General features: G+C 40.0%; 2 pseudogenes; one reads left to right on the forward strand and one right to left on the reverse strand.

Annotated features, from left to right (window-relative positions):
- Positions 1–2,166: 2,166 nt before the first annotated feature.
- Positions 2,167–4,788, forward strand: LOC133758728 (zinc finger CCHC-type and RNA-binding motif-containing protein 1-like; annotated as a pseudogene).
- Positions 4,789–4,872: 84 nt separating this feature from the next.
- LOC133758435 (small ribosomal subunit protein eS6-like) lies at positions 4,873–7,032 on the reverse strand (annotated as a pseudogene).
- Positions 7,033–21,945: the final 14,913 nt, after the last annotated feature.

Below are 21,945 nucleotides of genomic sequence, written 5' to 3' on the forward strand. Positions count from 1 at the left end.
TTATATTTTATTGTAATTTTCTAAGATGTTACCATTTGCAGAAGTTTTTATAAAGGATGCATGGAATTTCTTGGCAGTGTGTTTCATAACTGCATATACTTCTATAATTATCTCAATAATTAAAAGTTTAATGCAATAAAAGAAACAAAAACATAACGATTTATAACGAGCTCAGATATATATGATTTCAATGCCGACTTCATCAGTTTTTTCTTGTACAAAATGGCAATTGTAATACTTTTGGTGAATGGAGAGAGTTAAAGATTTTATTAAATGTCTTATAGAAATAATGCTGAATAAATGGCAGCTATTATTATTGCTACTGTGACTATTAAAATGCAATATTTTACATTTCATTTTTCCCAAGGAAAGCATATATCTGATGCCAACTTCAGAGTTGACCAAAAGAATAATACAGAAGAAACATCTCAGAGAGTACAGTCATGTCCACAGAGGACAACAGTCATGAGAGCTACATAAGATCAGAGTCAGGGCCCTAACAAAGTGGGTAAGGGCCATCACAATCTTCTCAGTGGAATTTTAGTCTTGTGCGGAACCAATAATTGCCCTTTGTTTTCCATTCTTCTCTTTCCTGGCTGTTCACTGTGGCTATCCTATACTCTTGGACTATTATATCTTAGCTAGGTGCAGGGGAAGGGGCTGAAAATGAGTCTTTCTGATTAATTTGTAGGCAGCCATGCATGCACTGAAGCCGAGTATTACACATCACCTAGATATCCAAGACCCTGAGCCTGACACTGTGCATCCATGAGACTTTGCAGTTGTCTTGGGAAGAGAGAAACTAATTCTGCATAGGGAAAGAATAATAGACTAAACATTTAGTGTCCAGAGGTCTAACTGAGGTAGACATTACTAATGCCCATTAAATCCAGTAGATGAGTCAAGTCACTTAGTCTCCAGGAAGACTGCATTTCCTGTGACAGTTTGCCCTATCTCCTGCTGCTGCGAAGGGTCATGCAGGGACCTGTGCAGAAGACATAAGATTTAAGCCACCTGGGTCACAGTCATTGCATGGAGGTTACTGGCCCTGGAAAACATCCTGAACCTACATGAATGTTAAATAAACATTAAGTAGAGTTTAGTTAAGCCCCTAAGATTTGGACATCACTTTCCACCAGAGCACAACATACCCTAGTCTTATCAATTAGTTATATGTTAATCATATATAAAATATTAAATGAATTTTACATATGTAATCAATATAGTGGTATACACATACGAACATGGTCTGAAAACTCCTGGGTCAAATTAGGGAAATAATAAATTAAGCGTTTACAACAGTATTTCAAACAGTTCACAGAAAATGGAATTAAAAGAGAAGTTTATTTTTGGTGCAGAAAAATTGCAAATATATGCATACAAAACATTCATGGATAATGCATATTAGGAAAAAACTATGCATGGATTTAAAAAATGCTTTGCAACAAAATAAACTTGTCTTTTTATTCAGTTAAGAATCTATCTAGATAAATACTATGAGGAGTACTCTAATAGAGCTTCCAACAGTAGGAGACAGGGAATGAACAGATTTTTCCCTATGGAAGGGTCCAGAAATTCCTGAAAGATCCAGAGTTCAACCTGATTGTCAAAATAGAAGCATCACCACAAAGTGACAATCAGTTTGGTCTGTAGGCTCCTGGAAGGCTTTGTTTTAATCAATATTTGTGTTGCCTCTCTAGTGAAAGAGGTAATAGAGGCTAATTGTCATTTAAGTGACTGTTAAGAAGACCAGATGAATTGTTCTGGTAGCAGAAGATGTAAAAGCAGCAGCAACAGAAGGCATTTAAAGCACTCTACACTAAGTGTATCAAAATAAATAAATAGATAAAATATCAACCCTAATTATTAGTTCAATACTACACTTGCTTTTCTGAGCATTTGACAACCATAAGTCCATTTACTAATATCTCAATATCATTTGTGTTGACCTCTGCATATATTATTTTTACGCTTGTAATATTACTTTCTGCTATTGCTATTGATTTTTTTTAACTTTTTTAACTCTACTTGAAATGTGATGAGTATCACACTGAAGCTTCACATGTGAGGGGGCTTGAAAACATTCACTGAAAATTTGCATTGTCTTTCAAATCCATTTTTTCATGAACTTGTCAAAGCCCTCTCATATGTCCCCTTTACTCACACATGCAGCAACCCTATAAATTAATTATTAGCACCCATTTTCAGAAGAGAGGACTGAAGGTCATATTGCCTGAATGTTACAAGGACAACATTGGCAGTACAAGGACTTCATCTGAAGGTAACTGTGACAAAGCCCTGTAATGAGAGTCCTGCTGTGGCACCACCTGTATACGCCCTGGTCCCTGCCACAGTATCACTGCACAGCCCAAAGGATTTACCACTGGGTTCCATTCTTCACAATCTGGGTCAAGGAAGCTGGCAACATTGGTAATGCAAGGATATAAAGTGAAGGGAGTAAGAGAAAAAGTAACAAGGTGTTAAGGGGACTTTTGTTGTACGAGGCTGAAAACACAGGAAACAAAGAAGCACCACTATAACCTCATCTTCTGTAGGGGAAAACAGGCATTATAGTCAAACCCCCCTCTCCAGGATGTGGGGGTTGCAGAGGAGATGGATTCTGCCTTCCAAAAATCATCCCACAGCCAGCCCCAGAGAGGGGGTGATGGACTCCAACACCCTGCATCTCTGGACTAGTGAGGAGGGAGGAGGTTGCTAGAAGATGATGCCAAGTGAATTATTTGCAAGCTTGGAGCATGCCCATTAGAATGAAAGCCTCTTGTCTCATTCTTTGGTTGAACATCTTCTTATAAAGTAACCATTTCTTCTCCCCTTTACATACCTGAAGGGTGCAACAGGAGAACAGGAGAACACAAGAACAATGGCAGGGCGGAGGGGCCACTGCAGCACCACCATTTAGCCTGGCAAAGAGTTTCAGCAGATAATAGAGACTAAGTGGGCTGAAACACTTCCCACTGGACAAAAGGGTGGCTGACAGGCATGAACCCAATATCAAGAAGCTGTGAGTTCCCTGGAAGAGAATGTAAGAGGAGGGACATTGGGAGAGGTTAGAGAGGGTGGATCCATCTCAGAGAGAAGTACAGACGGAGGCTCCTGCCAGGTCTCAGACGACTGAAACTCACAAGGAAGGCACTGCTTAGACTCCTGCTGGTAGAAAGCTTCTGTGATCAAGGAGGAGTCCCAGGAGAAAGGACACTCACAATGGAATGAACCACACAAGGGCAGATAAATGTGAGATGCTCACCCCTTGCCTCCCTCTTCATCTCTGCCCCAACATACATGGTAGAGATATCAAGAAAAGGGAGAGGGAGAAGGGATCCCACAGGTTCCCCTGCTAAGCAAGAAAGGAAAGAGTTCAAGAGCTGACTGCAACATCCTCTTCTGTTCATATTCCTGAAGCCGTAGATCTTACTGACACATGAGTAGGGCAAAACGTTGAGTGAGATAAGAGATGGAAGACCTGGGCCAGAATTGTGGTGCAGACAGTTAAACCACTGCCTGCAGCACTAGCTTCCTGTGTGAGCATCTGTTTGAGTTCTAGATGTTCCACTTCCAATCCAGCTCCTTACTAATGCACCTGGGCAGGCAGTGGAGGATGAATCAAGTGCTTGGGCCCCTGCACCCACGTGGGAGACCTGGATGGAGTTCCTAGCTCTTGGCATCAGCCTGGCCCAGCCCCAGCCATAGTGGCCTTTGTGAAATAAACCAGCAAATGAAAGATCTCACTTTCTCTTTTACTCTGCTTTTCAAATAAATAAATATCCAAAATGAGAGAGAGAGAGAGAGAGAGAGGGAGAGATGGAAGACCTGATGTATTTTAGTGACTTGAAAACAAGGGGATCTCCATAAAATGTCATCACAGGGTCTCAAAGCTTGATTTAACAGAGAAAAAGAAAAAAGTTGATCCCTTCTGATTTTAGATTTTGAGGATTTGGCAGCCACTATGCTGTTTATTGGTGCCTTCCCCTGAAGGACCTGTGATGCCAAGAACACAGGGAGGGGACAGGAGGAGTCAGGCGGAGTTGAGATTGAGCCAGCTGGGCAAAGGCTCGCATGTTGCACCCCCATCTGAAGAAATGAGAAAAGCATAGCATACATCTCCAGCTTACTTCTTTCCCTGAGAACAGTGATTTATACAGGATATTTTCCCATCACAGCAAGGTGTTAAAGTTTACTATAATGAAAGAAAAAGATACCAGGAAGAGTAAAAAAGTTGCATTCACTCTGATTTTGGATAAAGACTGCACAGAACTCCACCAGGGTAATAAACAACAGGCAGTTATTTGGCAGAGTGATAAAAGCAAACTTTGCTGTTGACAATGGAACAGTGGCTGAGTTTATCCAAAGTTGAAACAGCTTTGATGGATCCAAGTGTAACAGATGTGGGCTGTGAAAGTTGGCTGAGAGACTCTTGACTGCTCTAAGTGAACTGATTGGAATGTAGGCTGTCAGGGAAAGGACACTTAAATTATACCTGTCCTAAAATATGCATGAAGGATTTGAATCGCCAAAGGAAAAACAAAAACAATAAAAGTTCCTGAACAGAAGAAGAGATTGAGGATGTAGCAGAAAGTGAAAATAAAGGGGAAGACCCTGCCCAGACAGCATCAGCCAGGCCATAGCCTTCCAGGAAGCCAAAATTGAAGAAGAAGCAAAAAAAGAATCCGAAAACCTAGTTCAGAGGGTCCCTCAACATCAGACAATTCAAGATGCCTGAGGACAAAGAAAAGCACATATTTCAGTGATGAGAAAGAATTCGATGATTAACTTATATTTATTATGTAAACTGGAATAAAAATGAAAAGTCCTTTTTTCTGAAATTCAATCTTATTTATTTGTTGTTATTAAACCTTATTTTTGGCTGGACTCAGATTTAGAAGTAGGCATTCTCAGAGAAGGCAGCCGTTGTCTCTTGGCAATCTGTTCCTAGTGTTTTTCTTTGGCCTCCTTCATTCTCTTGGCCAAAAGTTGAGCACATCCTCCAGCCTCTTCCTTGTCCTTAGTACACTGTGTCTTCAGAGCAGTACACCAGAGTTTGTGTTGAGGACATGTGGAGTAACCAGTCACTGAATATTGGGTGCTTTGGTCCTAGGTTTCTTATCCTCTTTGTCTAAAGGCTTTCTTACAACATACTGGCATACATCATCTTCTTTAGAGAGATTGAAAAGTTTGTATAGACAGATCAACCGGACGGAAGATCAACAAGGAAACATTATATTTAAATGACACTATAGCCCAAATGGATCTAACAGATATCTACAGAACTTTTCATCCTACACTTAAAGAATTTACATTCTTCTCAGCAGTACATGGAACCTACTCTAGGACTGAACACATACTAGGCCATAAAGCAAGTCTAGGCAAATTCAAAAGAGTTAGAATCATACCATGTAGCTTCTCAGACCACAGTGGAATGAAGTTGGAAATTAGCAACTAAGGAATCCCTAGAGCGTATGCAAACACATGGAGACTGAACCACATGCTCCTGAATGAACACTGGGTCGTAGAAGAAATCAAAAGAGAAATCAAAAACTTTCTGGAAGTAAATGAGGATAACAACACAACATATCAAAACTATGAGAAACAGTGACTTGATCAGCCCTTGTCCTGACTGTCGATGTACAACTTAATAATTTATCCCTTTTAATATTTTTTGTGCTACTTAATACTGTTGGTTGAACTCTGTAATTAACACACAATTATTCTTAGGTGTCTAAATTTAACTGAAAAATGATCTCTATTAAATATAACAGTGGGAACAAGAGAGGGAGAAGATGTACAATCTGGGACATGCTCAAACTGACTTGCCCCAAATGGTAGAGTTAGAAACGTGTCAGGGGATTCCAATTCAATCCCATCAAGGTTGCATGTACCAATGCCATCTCACTAGTCCAAGTGATCAATTTCAGTTCACAATTGATCATAATAATAGGACTAAGAGTCAAAGGGACTAGTGTCTGCTAATACTAACTGATAGAATTAAAAAAGGAGAAAATGATCCAACAAGGGAAGTGGGATACACAGCAGACTCATAGAATGGCAGATGTCCTAAACAGCACTCTGGCCTCAGAATCAGCCCTTAAGGCATTCAGATCTGGCTAAAAAGCCCATGAGAGTATTTTAAGCATGGAAAGCCAAGACACTCTGGCAAAAAAAAAAAATGACCTAAATGAAAGATCTCTGTGAGTGAGATTCCAGTGGAAAGAACAGGTCATCAAAGAAGGAGGTATCTTTCTCTGAAGGGAGGAGAGGACTTCCACTTTGACTATGACCTTGTCAAAATAAGATTGGAGTCAGCGAACTCAAAAGGCTTCCATAACCTTGGCAACTCATGACAAGATCCTAGGGAGATTACTGACCCCATAAACAAGAGTGTCAATTTGTTATGTCAACAACAGGAGTCACTGTGCACTTACTCCTCATGTAGGATCTCTGTCCTAAATGTGTTGTTCAATGTGAATTAATACTATAACTAGTAAACAGTATTTTACACTTTATGTTTCTGTGTCGGTGCAAACTGTTGAAGTGTTTACTTAATATATACTAAATTGATCTTCTGTATATATGAAAAAAAAAAGAAAAGTTTGCAAATTCTTCTGGCTCCTTGGAGACCCAGGAAATGAGTCACCGTGGTATCAGTTAATCCAGGAATATCTTTCTCTCCTTTTTTTTACAATAACCAAGCTGAGAATACTCAAATTGGCATCAACAATGAAGCCCTAAACAGATGTGCACTTTGATTCTCCAGTTCTCCTTGGTCTGTAACAGGAATGCCCCTTACTCAGCAGTAGGTGGACCAGGCCATGGGTCAAGAGACCTTGTTTCATGGGAAAACCTTGTTTGTCATTCCCACTTGAGTCACACCACCTAACCCTTCCATTCTTCAGCTAGAGTGCTGGCAGTAACTTCTGTGGCCATACACTGCTTGTAAAAAGTACAAAGTTTACATTCATCATCCACTTCAATGAGTTTCTGGCAGCCAGTGGCTGGGAAGGAGATGTCCAGCTTCATCCTGAAGCAGCTTATCGCATTGGAAGGGCCAGCAAAAAGAGCAAAAAGTCTTAAAATAAAAAAAAAGTCTTGCAAAGTTCAGTGTAAGACTAAGGCTGCCTTTAGAATTTGAGCATAAGAACACTTAATATTAAGCAGTTTTTTACTAGAAAATCATTCATAAGAAATTTTAAAATACGTATGAAATATCATGTTTCTGTCCTTCCTTAGCACAGTACAGTTGAGCATTCTTTTTTTTTTTTTATTAAACTTTTATTTAATGAATATAAATTTCCAAAGTATAGCTTGTGGGTTACAATGGCTTCCCCCCTCCCATAACTTCCCTCCCGCCCGCAACCCTCCCCCCTCCCACTCCCTTTCCCCTTCCATTCATGTAAAGATTCATTTTCAATTCTCTTTGTATACAGAAGATCAATTTAGTATATATTAGGTAAAGGTTTCAACATTTTGCCCATATAGCAACATCGAGTGAAAAAACTACCATTGGATTACTAATTATAGCATTAAATAGCAATGTACAGCACATTAAAGACAGAGATCCTACATAATTTTTTTTTCAAAATAATTAATTTTCTATGCCATTTCCATTTTAACACCAGGTTGTTTTTTTTTTTTCATTTCCAATTCTCTTTATATACAGAAGATCACTTCAGTATATAATTAGCAAAGACCTAATCAGTCTGCGCCCACACAGAAACGCAAAGTATAAAAATACTGTTTCAGTACCAGTCATAGCATCACTTGGCTTTAGACGACACATTAGGGACAGATCCCGCATGGGGTGTAAGTACACAGTGACTCCTGTTGCTGACTTAACAATTTGACACTCCTGTTCATGGCGTCAGTAATCTCCCTAGGCTCTAGTCATGAGTTGCCAGGGCTATGGAAGCCTTTAGAGTTCGCTGACTTTGGTCTTATTCAGATAGGGTCATAGTCAAAGTGGAGGTTCTCTCCTCCCTTCGGAGAAGGGTATCTCCTTCTTTGATGGCCCCGTTCTTTCCACTGGGATCTCACTCACAGAGATCATTCATTTAGGTCTTTTTTTTTTTTCCCATGATATCTTGGCTTTCCATGCCTGCTATACTCTCATGGGCTCTTCAGCCAGATCTGAATGCCTTGAGGGCTGATTCTGAGGCCGGAGTGTTGTTTAGGACATCTGCCATCCTATGAGTCTGCTGTGTATCCCACTTCCCATGTTGGATCTTTCTCTCCCTTTTTGATTCTATCAGTTAGTATTAGCAGATACTTGTCTTGTTTGTGTGATCTCTTTGACTCTTAGACCTATCAGAGCTATCAATTGTGAGCTGAAATTGATCACTTGGACTAGTGCGATGGCATTGGTACATGCCATCTTGATGGAATTGTGTTGGAATCCCCTGCACATTTCTAACTCCACCATTTGCGGCCAGTCCGATTGAGCATGTTCCAAATTGTTCATCTCCTCCCTCTCTTTTTCCACTCTTAGATTTAACAGATTTAACTTTTAACAGATTTAACTTTTCAGTTAAAATTTAAACACCTGAGAATAATTGTGTGTTAATTACTGAGTTCAACCAATAGTACTAGAACAACAACAACAACAACAAATACTAAAAAGGATAAAGTATTACATTGTACATCTAAAGTCAGGACAGGAGCTGATCAGTTCATTGTTGCTTATAGTGTCCATTTCACTTAACAGGTTTCCTCTTTGGCGCTCAGTTGTCATCGATCAGGGAAAACAAATGATATTTTTCTCTTTGGGACTGGCTTAATTCACTCAGCATGATGTTTTCCAGATTGCTCCATCTTGTTGCAAATGACTGGGTTTCGTTGTTTCTTACTGCTGTATAGTATTCTATGGAGTACATGTCCCATAATTTCTTTATCCAGTCTACTGTTGATGGGCATTTGGGTTGGTTCCAGGTCTTAGCTATTGTGAATTGAGCTGCAATAAACATTAATGTGCAGATGGCTTTTTTATTTGTCAAATTAAATTCCTTTGGGTAAATTCCAAGGAGTGGGATGGCTGGGTTGTATGGTAGGGTTATGTTCAGGTTTCTGAGGAATCTCCAGACAGACTTCCATAGTGGCTTAACCAGTTTGCATTCCCACCAACAGTGGGTTAGTGTCCCTTTTTCCCCACATCCTCTCCAGCATCTGTTGTTGGTAGATTTCTGAATGTGAGCTATTCTCACCGGGGTGAGATGGAACCTCATTGTGGTTTTGATTTGCATTTCTCTGATTGCTAGTGATCTTGAACATTTTTTCATGTGTCTGTTGGCCATTTGGGTTTCCTCTTTCGAAAAATGTCTATTGAGGTCCTTGGCCCATTTCTTAAGTGGGTTGTTTGTTTTGTTGTTGTGGATTTTCTTGATTTCTTTGTAGATTCTGGTTATCAATCCTTTATCTGTAGTATAGTTTGCGAATATTTTTTCCCATTCTGTTGGTTGCCTCTTCACTTTCCTGACTGTTTCTTTTGAAGTACAGAAACTTCTCAATTTGATGCAATCCCAAATGTTAATTTTGGTTTTGACTGCCTTTGCTGTTGGAGTATTTTCCAGGAAGTCTTTGCCTGTGCCTATATCTTGCAGGGTTTCTCCAATGCTCTCTAATAATTTGATGGTTTCGGGTCGTAGATTTAAGTCTTTAATCCATGTTGAGTGAATTTTTGTGTAAGGTGATAGGTATGGGTCTTGCTTCAAGCTTCTGCATGTGGAAATCCAATTTTCCCAGCACCATTTATTGAATAGACTGTCCTTATTCCAGGGATTAGATTTGGATCTTTGGTCAAATATAAGTTGGCTGTAGGTGTTTGGATTGATTTCTGGTGTTTCTATTCTGTTCCATTGGTCTATCCATCTGTTTCTGTACCAGTACCATGCTGTTTTGATAACAACTGCCCTGTAGTATGTCCTAAAATCAGGTATTGTGATTCCTCCGGCTTTGTTTTTGTTGTACAGGATTGCTTTGGCTATTCGAGGTCTTCTGTGTCTCCATATGAATTTCAGCATCATTTTTTCTATATCTGAGAAGAAGGTCTTCGGGATCTTGATGGGTATTGCATTGAATGTATAAATTGCTTTTGGGAGGATAGACATTTTGATGATATTGATTCTTCCAATCCATGAGCATGGAAGATTTCTCCATTTTTTGGTATCCTCTTCTATTTCTTTCTTTAAGGTTTTGTAGTTTTCATCGTAGAGATCTTTAACGTCTTTGGTTAAGTTTATTCCAAGGTATTTGATTGTTTTTGTAGCTATTGTGAATGGGATTGATTTTAGAAGTTCTTCCTCAGCCGTGGCATTGCCTGTGTATACAAAGGCTGTTGATTTTTGTGGATTGATTTTATATCCTGCTACTTTGCCAAACTCTTCGATGAGTTCCAGCAGTCTCTTAGTAGAGTTCTTTGGGTCCCCTAAATAAAGAATCATATCATCTGCAAAGAGGGATAGTTTGAGTTCTTCCTTCCCGATTTGTATCCCTTTAATTTCTTTTTCTTGCCTAATAGCTCTGGCCAAAACTTCCAGAACTATATTGAATAGCAGTGGTGAGAGAGGGCATCCCTGTCTGGTACCAGATTTCAGTGGAAATGCTTCCAACTTTTCCCCATTCAATAGGATGTTGGCCGTGGGTTTTTCATATATTGCTTTGATTGTATTAAGGAATGTTCCTTCCATACCCAGTTTGCTTAGAGTTTTCATCATGAAAGGGTGTTGTATTTTATCAAATGCTTTCTCTGCGTCTATTGAGAGAATCATATGGTTTTTCTTCTGCAGTCTGTTAATGTAGTGTATTACGTTGATTGTTTTGCGAATGTTGAACCATCCCTGCATACCGGGGATGAATCCCACTTGGTCTGGGTGGATGATCTTTCTGATGTGTTGTTGCATTCTATTGGCCAGAATTTTATTGAGGATTTTTGCATCTATGTTCATCAGGGATATTGGTCTGTAATTCTCTTTCAATGTTGCGTCTCTTTCTGGCTTAGGAATTAAGGTGATGGTGGCTTCATAGAAGGAATTTGGGAGGATTCCCTCTTTTTCGATTGCTCTGAATAGTTTGAGAAGAATTGGAGTTAGTTCTTCTCTAAATGTCTGGTAGAACTCAGCAGTGAATCCATCTGGTCCTGGGCTTTTCTTTGTTGGGAGGGCCTTTATTACTGTTTCAATTTCTGTGTCAGTTATTGGTCTGTTTAGGTTTTCTATGTCTTCCTGGCTCAATTTAGGGAGGTTGTATGTGTCCAAGAATCTGTCCATTTCTGATAGATTTCCCTGTTTGCTGGCATACAAGTCCTTGTAGTAATTTCTGATGATTCTTTTTATTTCTGTGGCGTCTGTTGTTACGTTTCCCATTTCATCTCTGATCCTATTGATTTGGGTCTTTTCTCTTCTTTTTTTAGTTAGTTGGGCCAATGGGGTGTCAATTTTGTTAATTTTTTCAAAAAACCAGCTCCTCGTTTGGCTGATTTTTTGTAATGTTTTTTTGGATTCAATCCTGTTGATTTCTTCTCTGATTTTAATTATTTCTCTTCTCCTACTGGGTTTGGGTTTGGTTTGCTGCAGATTTTCTAGATCCTTGAGATGACTTGAAAGCTCATCTATTTGGTGCCTTTCCAATTTCTTGATGTAGGCACCTATTGATATAAACTTTCCTCTTAACACTGCTTTTGTTGTATCCCATAGGTTTTGGTATGTTGTGCTGTTATCCTCATTTACTTCCAGAAAATTTTTGATTTCTCTTTTAATTTCTTCTATGACCCGTTGTTCATTCAGGAGCATATTGTTCAATCTCCATGTGTTTACACGTGCTCTAGGGATTCCTGAGTTGCCAATTTCCAATTTCATTCCTTTGTGGTCTGAGAAGCTGCATGGTATGATTCTAATTCTTTTGAATTTGCTGAGACTTGCTTTATGGCCTAGTATGTGGTCAATCCTAGAGAGGGTTCCATGTACTGCTGAGAAGAATGTAAAGTCCTTAGATGTAGGATGAAATGTTCTGTAGATGTCTGTTAGATCCATTTGGGCTATAGTGTCATTTAAATCTACTGTGTCCTTGTTGATCTTCTGTCCTGTTGATCTGTCTATCTCTGAGAGTGGAGTATTGAAGTCCCCCAGTACTATTGTATTGGGGTCTAAGTCTCCCTTTAAGTCCCTTAACAAGTCTTTTAAATAAGCTGGTGCCCTGTAATTAGGTGCATATACATTGATAATCGTTATATCTTCTCGTTGAATGGATCCCTTAATCATTATATAGTGCCCCTCTTTGTCTCTCCTAACAGTTTTTGTAGTAAAGTTTATGTTGTCCGATATTAAGATGGCTACGCCCGCTCTCTTTTCATTTCTGTTGGCGTGGTATATCTTTTTCCAGCCTTTCACTCTCAGCTTGTATGGATCATTGTTGGATAGATGGGTTTCTCGTAAGCAGCAAAAGGATGGGTTTTGTTCCTTAATCCAATCAGCCAATCGGTGTCTTTTAACTGGACAATTCAAGCCATTAACATTCAATGTGACTATTGAGAAGGAGTAACTTTGCCCTGCCATTTGCCAAAGATATTTTCTAATATCTGGTTTGAGATTCCTGTGATCTTTTGCTCTGAGGTTTCCTTCCTTTACCTTCTTTCATATTGGTGACCGTGTTTCTGTGTTTCTGTATGTAACACGTCTTTAAGCATCTTTTGCAGGGCTGGACGAGTGGCGACAAATTCTTTCAATTTCTGTTTGCTGTGAAAGGTCTTAATTTCACCTTCATTCACAAATGAGAGCTTTGCAGGATATAATATTCTGGGCTGGCAGTTTTTCTCTCTTAGTACCTGGGCTATATCTCGCCATTCTCTCCTGGCTTGTAGGGTTTCTGATGAGAAATCAGCTGTAAGTCTAATTGGAGATCCTCTGAGAGTAATCTGTCGTTTCTCTCTTGCACATTTTAGGATCTTTTCTTTGTGTTTCACTGTGGTGAGTTTGATTACGACGTGTCGTGGTGAGGATCTCTTTTGATCATGTTTATTAGGGGTTCTCTGAGCTTCCTGTACTAGGATGTCTCTGTCCTTCTCCAAACTTGGGAAATTTTCTGCTAGTATCTCACTAAAAAGGCCTTCTAATCCTTTCTCCCTTTCTATGCCTTCAGGAACTCCTAGAACCCGAATGTTGGGTTTTTTAATAGTATCCTGTAGATTCCTGACAGTATTTTTTAGATTTCTGATTTCTTCTTCTTTTCTTTGATTTGACTGTTTCCTTTCCTGTTCTCTGTCTTCTAAGTCTGATATTCTCTCCTCTGCTTCATCCATTCTGTTTTTAAGGCTCTCTAATGTGTTTGCCATTTGATCTATTGAGTTCTTTATTTCATTGAGGTTTTTTTTCACTATCGCAATTTCCTGTTCCACTAGTTGTTTCATTTCATTTTGATTCCTCCTTAATATTTCATTTTCACGGGAGAGATTTTCTATCTTGTCCATTAAGGATTTCTGTAGTTCAAGAATTTGTTTTTGAGAACTTCTTAATGTTCTTGTGAATTTTTTGAAATCTGCTTCTTGCATTTGCTCTATCTCTTCATCTTCATAATCTTGCATTGTCATGTCTTGTTCACTTGGGGGCGTCATAGTGCCTTCCTTGTTCTTGGTAGCTCCGCTTCTATGTTTCTTGCTTGGCATGTTAGAGATAATTTGTGGTGTTTTTGTTTTTGTTTTTTTTTCTCTTGTTATACTATGCCTCTAAGTGAGCTGTCTGTTTTGTTGGAGCCTTAGGGGCTGTGATGGGTGTGGTCAGAGGGCTATGCTTGTTTCTTGAGGTTTAAGGCTGTGTAAAGAGCGACTCTCCCAGATTATTTGCTCCTTGCTGGGACGCTCTCTCTCTCTCTCTCTTTTTTTTTTTTTTTTGTTTTGACTTAGTTGGGAGTGGGGTTGAGGGTAGTTGAAATCTAGCCTCTGTGAGTATTCGTTTGATCTACCCCTGGGACCATACACAGTGTTTATGCAGCCCTCAATGTGTTCTCCAGTTTCGCTAAAGATACTGAGTTTGGCTGAGCTTTACATATGTAAAATCGCGGTGCTCTTTGTTTTGCTTGGTGAGTGAAGGGAGAGGCCTCTGTTCCCCCTCCCCCCAATGTCTCGGACTTCTCAGGTCTTTTGTCTTTCTTACCCTCCTCCGTTCCCGCTTGGCAAGTTAGAGATAATTTGTGGTGTTTTTGTTTTTGTTTTTGTTTTTTTTTCTCTCGTTATACTATGCCTCTAAGTGAGCTGTCTGTTTTGTTGGAGCCTTAGGGGCTGTGATGGGTATGGCCAGAGAGCTATGCTTGTTTCTTGAGGTTTAAGGCTGTGTAAAGAGCGACTCTCCCAGATTATTTGCTCCTTGCTGGGACTCTCTCTCTCTCTCTCTCTCTCTCTCTCTCTCTCTCTCTCTTTTTTTTTTGACTCAGTTGGGAGTGGAGTTGAGGGTAGTTGAAATCTAGCCTCTGTGAGTATTCGTTTGATTTACCCCTGGGACCACACAAAGAGTTTATGCAGCCCTCAATGTGTTCTCCAGTTTCGCTAAAGATACTGAGTTTGGCTGAGCTTTACATATGTAAAATCGCGGTGCTCTTTGTTTTGCTTGGTGAGTGAAGGGAGAGGCCTCTGTTCCCCCTCCCCCCAATGTCTCGGACTTCTCAGGTCTTTTGTCTTTCTTACCCTCCTCCGTTCCCGCGCTGGCGAGATTCTGTGGCTCTGCCTCCTCTCCCGCCGCTGCCGCTCGGCTTGTCTCGGTTGGTTTTCCACGCGGTGGGTTCCCTGTAAGTCCTCTGTGTTTCCTCCACAAGATCCGGAAGCGATTCCTCTGCAGTTTTTTTCTTGAGTTTTTTCCTGATGCTACAGTAATTCCGCTTTTATGAAAGTTTATTTTCCCAAACTAAGGCACACGTCCTCACTATCCGCCATCTTGGCTCCGCCCCAGTTGAGCATTCTTAATCTGAAATCCAAAATGCTACAAAATCTGAAAAATTTTCAGCATCAACACAATGTCTCAAGTTGTACATTCAATACCATGGAACTCTGATGTATAAAAACATTATTACACATTCTGTATAAAATGACCTTCAGGCGATGTATATGAAGTTTATATAAAACATAAATGCCGGTCATATTTAGTCTCAGGACTCATCCCCAAGATATCTCATTACGTATGTGCAAATACTCCAAAATCCAAGAGAATTTGAAATCCAAAGTATTTCCAGTCCCAAGTATTTCAGATGAAAGGTACATAACCTATACTAAAAATCAGAATTTGCTAGTAATAATATTGAAAAGAGCTTTTTTTAATAAAAATAAGAAAACAATATTATTATAGTAATACTGTTGTCATCCCATCAGAAAAAGATATTAAAGTGTTTTTTTTGAGATGTTCATAATAAAACTTCATTCATGTCTGATTGGCTAACATGACTTTTGAAATTTAAACTTCAAAAAAGTTCATAAATGTTAATAAGCATTTTTAACAGAAATAAAGAATTTCGAGAATTTGTTGTTGTTACAGAGTATGTCAGTCCTTTTGGTTCTCTGGTCATATTCTCCTACTTGTTTTTGTGTCTTTAGAATCAATGCATATTTTCATGTAGGATTCATTTTTTTTTCTTTTTTTATCTTTTGATATTTATTTTATTTATTTGAAAGACACAGTTACAGAGAGAGGCAGAGACAGAGAGAGAGGCCTTCCATCTACTGGTTCACTCCCCAATTGGCCGCAATGGCGGGAGCTGCACCGATCCGAAGCCAGAAGCCAGGAGCTTCTTCCGGATCTCCCACGTGGGTATAGGGGCCCAATGACTTGGGCCATTTTCTACTGCTCTCCCAGGTTTGGAAGGGGAGCAGACAGGACTAGAATCAACTCCCATATGGGATGCTGGCGCTTCAGGCCAGGGCTTTAACCTGCTGTGCCACAACCCTGGCTCCAGGATTAGTTTTTAAAAAATATTTATGTATTTGAAAGGCAAAGTTATAGACAGAGGGAGAGAGATGGAGAGAGAAAGAGAGAGAGAGAGAGAGAGAGAGAGAGAGAGAGAGAGAGTGTTATCTTCCAACTGCTGATTCACTTCCCAAATGGCTGCAACAGCCAGGACTGAGACAGACCAAAGTCAGAATCCTGGAAATGCATCCAGGTATCCTATGTGGGTGTCAGGAGCCCAAGCACTCAGTCATTTTACCCTGCTTTCCCAGGCACACTAGCAGAGTGCTGAATCAGAAGCAAAGCAACCAGGACTCTTAGGGGATGCCAGTGACACAGCTTAACCTTCCATGCCACAATGCTGGCCTCAGATGAATGGCTTTAACATTACAAAATGTATGTCCCAAATAAAACTCTGAATGTGGAAAATAAGTTCCATATATTTACAAAAATAATTTGTTCTCCTAACAACTGATAGTTTTTTCAGCTTTTGAATATTTGCATGATCACATAATTAAACCAATAAATATGCTATGCCTCAAAACTTAGAAGGAAATAAAAATGTGGCTTCTATGCTGCCTCAGGTCCAGAGAAGATGCTGTTTGACTCACTGTGAAGGCACTGTGTGTCCTTATTTAACATAAGCAGTGGCGTTTAAGAAAAAATCGTTTGGCTCTTTCTCGTGGTCACAGGGGCAAAGAAAATGTAACAGTCACTCAGAGGAACTGAAATTGTCATTCTACCTAAGAAAACGTTTAGGAAGCTACAAAGTAAGACTGGGCTCTTTATTTCCAAAGTCTGACATATACCTACAAAGAGTGTGAGAGACTGCACTTGACCATCCATTGGTCTCATTTATACCCAACCTTCCTTCAAATCCCTCTGGTCTCTGTGCTTCTGGGAACACTTCCCTGACAGATACAGTCCGATCTGAATGTTTCTCTATGGTGCTGTACATTGCACCCCATTAGCACACCCCCACAATAAATATGATGGCTGATTTACAAGTCCGGGAATGTCTCCTTCTGACACTGGTAGTGATGCTGGTTACATTTACTGAGTTTAATATATATTAGAATACCTTAAAAAGTTCATGGAGAAATGAATTTGAAAGATCCGTTTATTTTAGTACAAAAAGATTTTCTTAAATCCAGGCAGACTTTTTTCATGATGTGCATTTTCCATGATCATTTTGAAGTAATCTTGCATCGTAATATTTAACCCTTAACCAAATGTTATGAAATAGATACCATTACTATACCCATTTTACAGATAGGAAACTTGATTTGCTTAAGGTCATAAAGCTGGAAAATGCCAGAATCATAATTCAGAAGCAAACAGTCTCCAGGTACAGCCCTTTGTACTACTGAAGGAATAAATAAATGAAAAAATAAGGAAACTATTGAAAATTGAGAAAGACAGGTCAAGGGGTCCACAGTGTCCCATCACTTCTTATCTTCTTCTGAGCTGACCTGGAAGAGTCCAGGATGTAGGTGGAACATCCTAGAAAGCCATTGTTTCCAGGCACATAATAAGGCAATGACCTCCTAACTCTTCATTGAGTGCATCTCAGCCTGGAAGCCTGAGTCATGGCGTCATGAGTGTAACTCCATACTTCGCCGTCCCTCCTCTTCTCACTCTTCCTATGTCCATCCCAGCCTCTTTACCAGTTGGTTTCCTATTAGGACTGTCAGCAGGAGTGCTGGCAGCCTGGAGTGCTGCAAGTGCCATGAGAGCAAGAAGTGTACAGGGGCCGGGCACAGGCCCCAGGCCTGCCAGCCCACGGAGGTCTATAATAGAAGACATGGCTCCCAGCTCTCCAGCTCTGAGTCACACCATTTTCCCCACTGGTAAGGTGGCAAGCCTGGCATTTCTACTCTTTTTGTCTTATTAGTTTAAGGGCAGAGAGACAGAGCTCCTATTCACTGGTTCACCTCCTAAATACCTGCAATGGGCAGAGCTGGACCAGGCTGAAGCCAGGAGCTGAGATTTCAATCCACTTCTCCCTCGTGGGTGTCAGGAATCAAGTACGAGAGCCATCATCTGCTGCTTTCCAGGGTCTACATTAGCAAGAACCTGAAACCAGGCTTAGAACCCAGGCATTCCACAATGTGCTGTGGATATCCCCTTAGTGGCTTAGGAGCTAGGCCAAGCCCCACCCCTCACCAGAGTTTCTAAGTTGTGAGGGGCCTTGTCATTCCCGTTTCACTTAGCCAGTGGGAAGGCAGTGTAAGATAGCCCATATACTTGGACCCATGGCATCTCTGGGAGACCAGCATGGAATTCTGGCTTCTGGCTTTAGCCTGCTCCAGCCCTGGCTGTTGCAGCCATTTGGAGGAGTGAACCAGCAGATAGAAGATCTTTACTGCTTTGCCACTTGAATAAATATATAAATAAATAATTTTAATTCCCCCTATTTCCAAATACAGCTACTTTCTGAGGTGCTTGGGTTAGGACTTCCACATAGTCATACACATGGGAAATTCCATTCATACCATCAAAGAAAGTATCAAGAAATATCTCCAGGGTTAATTGTGCTAAGGCTGAAATATAGGGTATGGAGGCAGCAAGCAGAAATTAATATATTCAAAAACAAATTTTGGACTCAGATTTCATTCTTGCTTGTTTTTTTTTTTTCTCATTGTTGTTGTTGGTACTTGTTTTTTTTTTTTTTTCCTTCTGTCACCTACCAGCAACCCTAAGACTGGCAGTTGGCAGGCAGGGATTCAGCAGCAGGATTCCCACTGAGAGCAGGCAGGGGAGGGGTCCCCTGCTCATGATTATGTTACTTTTCCTTCTAACTTTTTGGCTAAGGCCACATAGAAGAGCCTTTGTATTTCAGGGTATTTTTTCATGCTGTGGTTCAGGCCAGCAACATCATGTAATGACACCCACGAGAGGGGCTGACACAGGGAGAATGCTTGACTTAAATCTCACCTCAAAGGTCTCTCTGGAAATGGTGTGGTGTTATCAAGACAGCAAACTGAAATGCAAAGGAGCCTGATGAACCACAGCTTCTTCCCTACAATTTGACTTTTGTGACTTACAATGTTCTTTTTGATCTTGAAAAGAGCCATCTCCTCCCTTCACTTGGTCCCTGCTTAATAAGACATTTCAGTTGAAGTAGAGAAAATTGACAAATGGTTGTGAGAGAATGAGCTAAGAATAGAAACAACATGAGTATAGTGGTCAGTCTTTGGACCTCCATAGCCATGACCTTCATGTATGTAAGCCTCAGCTCCCTCATTCTTAAAATGAGAACAGCAAGACAGTCAACCACATCAGGAGATTGTGCCCATGGGGTTAGACTGCTGAACTTCTCCTTGTCGAAACCCCAGAGAGAGGAGGCACAGCTAGCACTCACACATGCACGATTAAATGAATCGGTGAGAGAGAGACACAGTGCTGGAGCTTGGCTGTTCATTCATTCAGACACCACAGCTAGAGCCTGGCTGGGCTCACAAACTTGTGACCAGAGGGGCTGCTCCAAGCTTCATAGATCTGCTGCTTGAACTGAGCCTCAAAGGACCAGGACTCTCTAAAATAGGGAGGGGAGGCATTATCTACACAGGGAGCAAAATGTACCAAGAAAACCTGGGACATTTAGGTTGATTCTATGTCTTAGCTATTGTGAATTGAGCTGCAATAATCATTGAGTGCAGACAGCTCTTTTATTTGCCGATTTAATTTCCTTTGGGTAAATTCCAAGAAGTGGGATGACTGGGTCATATGGTAGGGCTATATTCAGGTTTCTGAGAAATCTCCAAACTGTCTTCTATAGTGTCTTTACCAGTTTGCATTCCCACCAACAGTGGATTAGTGTCCTTTTTTCCCCACATCCTTGCCAGCGTCTGTTATTAGTTGATTTCTGTAAGTAAGCCATTCTAACCGGGGTGAGGTGAAACATGATTGTGGTTTTGATTTGCATTTCCCTGATGCAGTCTGTTGAAATCTTTACTTAGTATATACTAAGTTGATCTTCTGTATATAAAGATAACTGCACATGAATCTCGATGAAGAATGGGATGGGAAAGGGAATGGGAGATGGAATGGTTGCAGGTGGGAGGAAGGTTATGGGGGGAAAAGCCACTATAATCCAAAAGTTCTACTTTGGAAATTTATACTTATTAAATAAATGTTGGGAAAAAAAAGAAAACCTGGGAGTGTAGGGAATTGGGAAGAATTTGGTGTCACTGGAGAGCAGACCTGCCATTGGAAAAACGGAGAGTTGTTAAGTTGGGCAAGTAGAGGAAGATCAGAAGATGAGGGGCCTTTGTGTACTTTTACATTTTTATTGTATCCATTAGGCAGTGTGAGATCATTAGACCAAACTAGAGCATTGTAGTTTTTAAGGAAGTATAGATGGTTCGTGACTCATATTGGTTCAAATCATTTTTTTTACTATTTCTTTGTAAAAAATCATTACATAATTCAATAGAAACTACATTCTGAATGTTGAATTTGGACTTTGTCCCTGAGTAGCACTGTGCAGTCTAGTCCTCTCAGGTGATGCTGGACAGTGGCAGTGAGTGTTGTTCGCAGTCAGCCCCAGGGTCACTGGGGGACCAGCTGACACTCTACAGTGCACTACATGCTGATATAGGATGTGCGGTGGGTTAGGTGGGGGTCAGTGCATTTTACACTTAGATGTTTCAGCCTACAGAGGGTTTATTAGGATGTAACCCCATCATAAAACAAGGAGCATTTGTAACTCTTTAGACATTTTAGACATTTAGGATTTTAGAACAAGCTGCAGGTTCATAATGGGAATAAAGTCCACTGGGAGAAAATAGTGGATGCAGAGGATGAGAAATCTGGTTTGCAGTCTGTTTAAATGCTCACCACGTTGAGCAATAGCAACTTTCCACTTCCTCATGAAGTTGGAGAAGAATATTAGATAATTTACAAATATCATCAGGCATTAGTTCTTAAATATTGTTACAAAATGTAAAATTATATTTTAAATAGAAAATTGTAATTTATTACTAGCATTTTCTTGATCATTGTCAACTCTTATTCCTTTTGTATCTTTTTAATGTTAAAAAAATAAATATTAGTGTGAGATTAATTTTAATGGTGAAACTTATGTGCAGTACATATAACATATTTCTGCCTAGAGACAAGTGTTGTGGTGCAGCAGGCTAAGCCTCAGCTTGGAACACCTGCATGCCACATCAGAGAGCCAGTGCCAATGTGTGTCCTGGCTCCTCTGCTTCTGATCCAGCTCTAAGCTAATAAATCTGGGAAAGCAGCAGATAATGGGTGAAGTGTTTGGGCCCTTGCCACCAGGTAGAAAACCCAGATGGAGTTCCAGAGTCCCGGATTCAAGTCCTACCCAGCCATGGTTGTTGTAGGCATTTGTGTAGTGAACCATCAGATAGAAGATTTTCCTTCTCTCTCTCTCTCTCTCTCCTTTTCTTTCTCTCCCTCTCTGTCTGCTTTTCAAATACATAAAAGTACAAAAAAGATTTACAAAATATATTTCATTTATATATTTGCTTCATGAGTTTTACCAAAAAGTAATGCAAGGAAGTAATGCAAACCTCATTTGAAAAATTGTGTAAGTTTCTAAAGAGCATGTCTGTAAAAGCACACTTTAATTCATCCATGCCAAAAGAGCAGCTTAGCATTTAGAGTATGATTTTTTTTCAAATGATCAATTATATATGTATCTGGGAATTCCATTATGGTCAGATAGTTTGAAGTTTGAAAGCAATTTTAAACTAATTTTTTTCCTTTTTTATTTACATAAAGGGAACAAATTTCATGTATTTCATATATATAGTTTTAAGAGCATGATACTCTGGAAGTTGGGTGTAGTTAACACTTTCAGTTTGAAAATTGCTAGTAAAACTCATATAATATGATTTGCAGTGAAATGTTTGTAAATTCCTACTTTAAGTTGAGATGAATGTTAGGTTACCAGAGGCTATTGTAAGCACAGTGTTTCCTAGTCTTTGGGCTGCTTGGTCTGTGGTGTGCCTTTTCTGTCATTGCTGACATTTCTCTGAAGGTTACAAAG

The sequence above is a fragment of the Lepus europaeus genome, chromosome 4 (assembly GCF_033115175.1).
Source record: "Lepus europaeus isolate LE1 chromosome 4, mLepTim1.pri, whole genome shotgun sequence".
NCBI classification, from domain to species: Eukaryota; Metazoa; Chordata; class Mammalia; order Lagomorpha; family Leporidae; genus Lepus; species Lepus europaeus.